The sequence below is a fragment of the Callospermophilus lateralis genome, chromosome 15, assembly GCF_048772815.1.
Source record: "Callospermophilus lateralis isolate mCalLat2 chromosome 15, mCalLat2.hap1, whole genome shotgun sequence".
Taxonomy (NCBI): domain Eukaryota; kingdom Metazoa; phylum Chordata; class Mammalia; order Rodentia; family Sciuridae; genus Callospermophilus; species Callospermophilus lateralis.
Window position 1 is genome coordinate 20627681 of NC_135319.1, and position 6725 is coordinate 20634405.

A 6725-nucleotide genomic window follows, 5' to 3' on the forward strand; every position below is an offset into this window, starting at 1 on the left:
GAATAAGATTACATAACAGTGACATTATATGACAAGGAAGTAGCTATCATTTCTCCATTCATCTAATATTTACAGAGGACCCCTATTTTAGCCATCATGCTAGTTAACAGAAAATCAAAGCAGAATAAAGCACAGGTGAACTACTGAAGAGCTCATGGGAGAGTCAAATCAAGAATTATGCAATGTCATGTTTGCTGCAGTAGGTGTACAAATGAATCGTGGTAAGACTTTAGGGGTAAGTGAAAAAACGAGTGATGCATCCCAAATTTGCACATATTTCATAACTGTACTCACATTTGAACGCAGAGGGCTTATGATTGGAATGTGACATGTTACTACCTGCCCTGCTTAGAAGATACATGTGTCATTGGGTAAGTAAAGTAGTGCCAGGAGACATATGCCTGCATGAACGCCCATGGAGCTGGGTGCAGTGATGTATTCCTGTAATCCCAGTTACTCAGCACTGGGGATGTAGCTCAATGGTAAAGTGCCCCCGGGTTCAATCCCCAATAAAAAAAAAAAAGTGAGAACAATAAAAGCACTGTCCTTTTTGACTTTCCAGGACTAGGAAGTCATAGTATATCTGTTTACAATGGGTTATAACCTGATCAACCCAGTTAAAAATATGATTGAGTTGAAGATGCATTGGAACATCCTAGCTTAGCAGTATAGTACACCATAGATGGCTCTTGACCTCTTGATCCTGGGGCTGACTGAGAATTGTGGCTTGATGCTGCCACAAAGCATCTTAAGAAAAGATCATACAGAATTTTTCTAGTCTCTAGAAATGATCAGATTCAAAATTCATGATTTATACTGAATGTGTATTGTTTTTACACTATCATGAAAAAAATCCCTTATTAAATCATCGTAAGCTCGAGTCACAACCTTCTCATGCAGGAGCTTCCCAACCCAATTTGTTAGGATCTCCAAACCCATGTCCCAGTGTTACCCAGCCATTCTGAAGTTCCCTCTTGTCTTCTCAAGGCAGCCTCTCTCTTGACAGATGGGTGTCTGGAGTTTTCACACTCTGGTTCCTAGGTAGGACACCCCTGGTTGTAGGTGTGGCTCCTGTCCTGGCCTCAACACAACAAAACCTGTGCTCTTCTTCATCACAGTGATGAGTGGGAGTTTCTTTTCTTCTCACTAAAAACTGTGAAGAAGGCTGGTGGATAGTTCAATGGTAGAGTACTTTTTTGCCTAGCATGTGCAAGGAATAGGTTCTATCCCCAGGACCTCCAAAACAAAACAAAAAACATAAAGAACCCCAGCAGTCTCATATCCTTAGACTATCTGTTCATATGTTACTTGTTTTATACCTTAGTATCCTATCTACTCTTCCTTAATTTGACATATTTTTCTTGAAAGTATAGATCCAGAAAAAAAAACATGAGCAACCCTGTTTAACACTGGGTCTGCCTTTAAAGTCTTTATTCATGGCCCTTAGCTCTGTCAGGAGCCTTGGTATTCTCTTCACCACTTGGAGCAGTCTCCCCAACAGAACTTGACCTGAGATGTTAGCTGGTGGCCACTGTGCTCAAATGTCAGGGCTAGTAGGGTGCTACTTGGTTCTGGAGATGGCAGTCAGTGCCAGGTGGCTTAGGCACTGTCTTCCCAGAGAGACCCCTGGAAGTCTCATCAAAATAAGCTGCTCCCACAACGCACACTCCAACAGCCTGGGTAGGCCCCAACATGGCTCCATTCTCAGTGGCAGTCAGCTTAGACAGTCACTAAGGGAACCCACACCAATTTGCTTTGTAAGGCCAGTAGTACTTTAGACTCTGAGAATGCCATGTCTCTCAGAATGCCGTGGCCCTTTGTTGCCAATTGCTTTAATGTTGTGCTTCAGATAGGCAGAATTCCTGGGTAAATAAATACTTCAGCACTAGTACAGCACATTTTTTATTAGTGCATTATAGTTATACATAAGAATGGGTTCATTTTGACATGTTCAAACATGCATGGAATATAATTTGCCCCATTTCAAAATCCAGTTCTTTTCAAAAAATTAAGAATGGCTATCACATTTGATTAGAATTTTTTTCTGCATTGTTGAGTTTTCCAGAGGGAGCAATTTTGGCAACAATATTCTCTGAGCTCTTCAATTTGCACCCTTTGTACAACAAGGTCAGTTTTGCTAGATAAAAAATTCTCGGCTCACAAAATTTTTCTTTGTAAATACATATATTATTCTATTTTTGTTGTAAAGTATTTAACATCAAAAAATCTGTTAATAATTTATTTTTCTCGTATTCTTTTTGAAGAAATGCCTGAAATACTTTTTTTCTTCAAACTTCAATAACTCAAATAGAGAATAAGTATTAGCCATACTAATTTAATTCTTAGGGACATACTATATCAATTTGCAATTTTAAATTACTTCAGGAATATTCTTTGAATTATTAAAAATTGTTCTAGAATTACTATTTGTTCTGAATACTTGCTTTGATTTTCTTTAAAAATTCTATTATATACTTTGCCTGTTTTTGATGCTTATACCCTAAACTCCTATAAGTTCCTCCTCATAAGGTATTTCATCAGTTATTGTTTTCCCTCTATAATTTTCATTTCAAAATTTTTAGTTTCTAATTCTTTCTCATCATCCCATTTTGAATTTTTCTAATTTTGATTGCTGTTCTTTCATGTCTTACAAGTGACTTTCCTAATGTATTTAAATGTACTTCAAAATAGTAGCTTATAGTTTATCTATTTTTTGAGTGTTATCTTTTTGGTGTAACTTCAGTGTGCACAGAGATGCTATAAAGTTCCCTAAATTTTAATTTTTTCTTGTGGTAACTTGTATAGGATTTGAGTATACTTTTCTATTGCTCATTTTTTGTAAACTTGAGGCCAGCTTCAGCAACTTAGCAAGATCCTGGCTTAAAATAAAAAATAAAAAGAACTGGGGGTGTTGCTCAGTGGTTAAGCACACCTGGGTTCAATCCCTAATCATATATATGTATATGTATAATTTCCTGGACTTTTAATGCATTTATTGTTCATGAAGAATGTAAGCATCAATTGGTCAATTCTTGTTATGTTTAATCTTACGTCTTTTATATATTTTGTACAATATATGTATTTTATATATCCCTGTTGCTCAGACATAGTTTCCTATTGAAGACATAGGGCAGGGGTTGGCAAATTTTCTCTTTAGTGAGTCAGGTGGTTAAGTATTTTAGGTTTTCTGGTGTATATTATCCCTGACAATGCAATGAACTCAGCCACTGCTGTAACAAAACACAAAAACAGCCAGAAACAAATGTCAGCAAATGGGCATTAAACTTTACCAAAAAGGGTGTTTTTCAAGATGCAGAAGAGAGGAAGTTGCTTTCCTGGCTGCTCTGGGGCATGAAACCAAGAAAGCAGATAAGTAGCTTCTCAGCAAGATGCGTGAAAAAAACCAAACAAACAAAAAAAGGGACCTTATTGGGAATTAGTACCGGACATTCAAAGCAGATCCAGGACACAGGAGATTGGATATAATAAAATAAGAAAGAAATCCCCAGTGCCACCATGGTGGCAGGCAGAGTAGTCCCCCATGCAAAATGGAGGGGTAAGGGAATTAATGGAATCCATATTTTGGGGAGGCTTGAGGCATGTCTGGGTACTGAGAGATCAGAGATCAAAGTCATGGCTCCACTAAACTGAAAGGTGTTTTGCACAGTATCCTTGTGGTAAAGTGTATCCCTCCTGGAGAGTACAAAGGAAGGAACCATTCTGCAGCCTCAGCATGTGGTCCAGATGCTGGGGGAAGCTGATTCCTGGCAAACCCAAACTTAGCCAGAAATACAGCCCTGGCAAACGCACACCAAACATACAGTGTGCCTAAGTGACCAGGAGAAAATCAAACACAGAGAGCAGTTTACACAGGGGAATACAGATCTTGGAAACCCACTTGATTTTCTCCCTCCCCCTCCAATCCAGCCACTTGCATGACCAACCAGGAGAGAGAGGCCCTGTTGGGAATTTGAAAGGGCAGGGGCAGGAGTGATTAAGTTCAGAAACTGAACCCAAGAACCACAAAGACCACAAAACACAGGGTCTGCAGGTGTCAGAGGGCAACTAAGGATTAGCTCTTGCACTGCACAAGTGGAACCAAGGTGAGATCCTTAGGGTGGAGTCTCCTAAATGTGGACCAGCAACTGCTAAGCCCTGGAGGTGCGCTGATTTAAAATCTTCAGACCAATAGCCATTCAATGAGGAACCTGGAGCATACCGAAGCCTAAATCCCGCCTCCAGGAGCTCCATCTACAGGATTTCCACTCACAGAACATACCAGTGACCCTACCCTACCTAACATTGCTTAGAAGGGGAGCCGAGAATATTTTGAACTCCAACAGAAACAATTCTTTAATTTTCATTGAGATCTCTTTTTTGCCCCTTTTAATTTTTTTTCTTTTCTCTGTTTAATTGTAACCTAAATGGTTTTTGGACACTTATACATATTCATTTTTGTTTCTTTTTTTCTCATTTCTAGCATTTTTCATGAATCAGTATTTTGAGGACTAGAATGTTTATTAGTATATATCAGTTTTGTTTTGTATTCTTTTTTGTTGTTATTTTTACTATACATATTTTTTTCTTTCACTTTTTTTCCTAGATTCTCTCTTTTCTTTTGCTAACAGCCAATTTCTATTGTTCTTTCTTTCACTCTTCCTTTAACTTTTTACTTCTATTTTCTCTCCTCCAGCCTCATAATCATACATCACTTCTGTTCTTTCCCTGTTCACTACTCGAAATTGTAATCCTTTTTGAAAATGTGCAGTTTTTATGATGGGCAATAACTGATCTCATCACTTCTGTTTATTGTGACACTTAACATTACAGATATTGAGTGCTGCAGGTCCCACTTAGCCACGTTGTCCACTGTCACCTCCATGTCTGCAAATGCCACCACTCGCCAACATCTCAGACCAGTAGCAGCTGCAGCTCTTACCACTGAAGGGGCTCAGCCTGACAGACAAGGAAAATACCCCCCAGCCCTCAGTGGGACCTGAATCCTAGTCAGTAAGACTGCAAGGAGCATCTTCTAGGAGCCCATGGAGCTGAAAACTAAAGTACTGCCCCCAGCATGGAGGATGAACTACTATACTGAGAGAGAACCCTCACTGCTTTGTCTTCTTTCCTATCGGATACCATGATATTTGGCAGATTTCTAAGAAGGCTGAAGGTTCCTTTTTGACAGATGATGAGGTGGCTATTTCCAAGGACATTCTGCACTAGGAAGCCCTGAAATCTGAGGAATGGTTTTTTATGTCTTATATTATGAATTTCTTTGTAGCAAGTGATGGCATAGTAAATGAAAATTTGGCAGAGTGATTAAGCCAGGAAGTTCAAATTATAGAAGTTCACTGTTTCTATGTCTTCCAAATTGCCATGGAAAACTATGTTGTGAAATGTATAGTCTCCTTATTGACATTTAAAATATTTCAAAGAAAGGGAATTTCTCTTCAATGCCATTGAAACAACGCCTTATGTAAAAAAGAAAGCAAATTCGGTCTTGCATTGGATTGGGGACAAAGAAGCTACCTACAGAGAATGTGTTTTAGCCTTTGCGGCTGTGGAAGGAAACTTCTTCTATGTTTCTTTTGAATCAACATTCTAGTTCAAGAAATGGGAATTGATGCCTGGCCTAAGTTTACCGTGAACTTATTAGCAGAGATGAGGGTTTACTTTATGATTCTGCCTGCCTGATGTTCAAACACCTGCTACACAAACCATTGGAGCAGAGAGTAAAAGAAATATTTATCAATGCTATCAGCTTAGAACAGGAGTTCCTCATGGAGGCCTTGCCTGTGAAGTTCACTGAGATAAACTGCACTTTGATGAAGCAGTATATTGAATTCATGGCAGACAGGCTTATGATGAAGCTGGGCTTTAGCAAGGTTTTCAGAGGATGGGAGAGATGTCAAATCCAACAGGGAATTCTTTTACCTTGGATGCTGACTTCTAAATGAACAGAAGATGGGATCTTATTTTGCTGATTTTTTTCTCCCTTATTACCCCCACAAAAAAAATCGGCTAAAATGAATTCAACACTTTGCCGTCATTTATATCTAAAAAAGAATTTTAAATTTTGAAAAAATACTTTTAAAAAAAGGCAACAGCTTACATATGGCCAAGAAGTCATAGTGTGCTAACTACAGTGTGATTAACAGATGTACAGAAAGATTAATTTTAAATAGTTATCATGTATCTTGACTTCTTAATGAATTTTCTAATTTTTGCAGTAGTCTATTATTATTACGTGAATAAACAAATGATCATTTTGGTCTATTTTTTCAACATTTATCCCAATCATTCCTCTTTTGTATATTACTGCATTGGTAAAATAACTTTGGAGCAATCCTCAGCTATGGTGCTAACAGGAGGTATTGTTTTGTTAAACAGAAGGCTGTATTTTTGTACCCTCAAATCTGATGTTGTGGTTGGTTTCTAAAACATGTGCTTCATCGTGTTTTATTTTTTATACAGGGGGAACTGAGTCATATCTCCAGTTGTTTTTTCATGTTTTATTTTGAGATAGGGTCTCACTAAGTTGCTTAGGTTCCATCTAAACTACTGAGGCTGACCTTCTACCCCAGCCTTCTGAGATACAGATTACAGCCAAGCACCACTGTGCCTGACTTATATTAGATATCTTTTAAGATACTTTGTAATTCATGATGAGATAATTACTACTACTTTTTAAAAAATGTTTTTATTAGCCCATTATAGTTATA

The 6725-nt window shown here is 38.1% G+C and overlaps 1 pseudogene; it reads left to right on the forward strand.

The window, feature by feature from the left end:
* Positions 1-787: 787 nt before the first annotated feature.
* On the forward strand, positions 788-5960 carry LOC143381544 (ribonucleoside-diphosphate reductase subunit M2 pseudogene; annotated as a pseudogene).
* Positions 5961-6725: the final 765 nt, after the last annotated feature.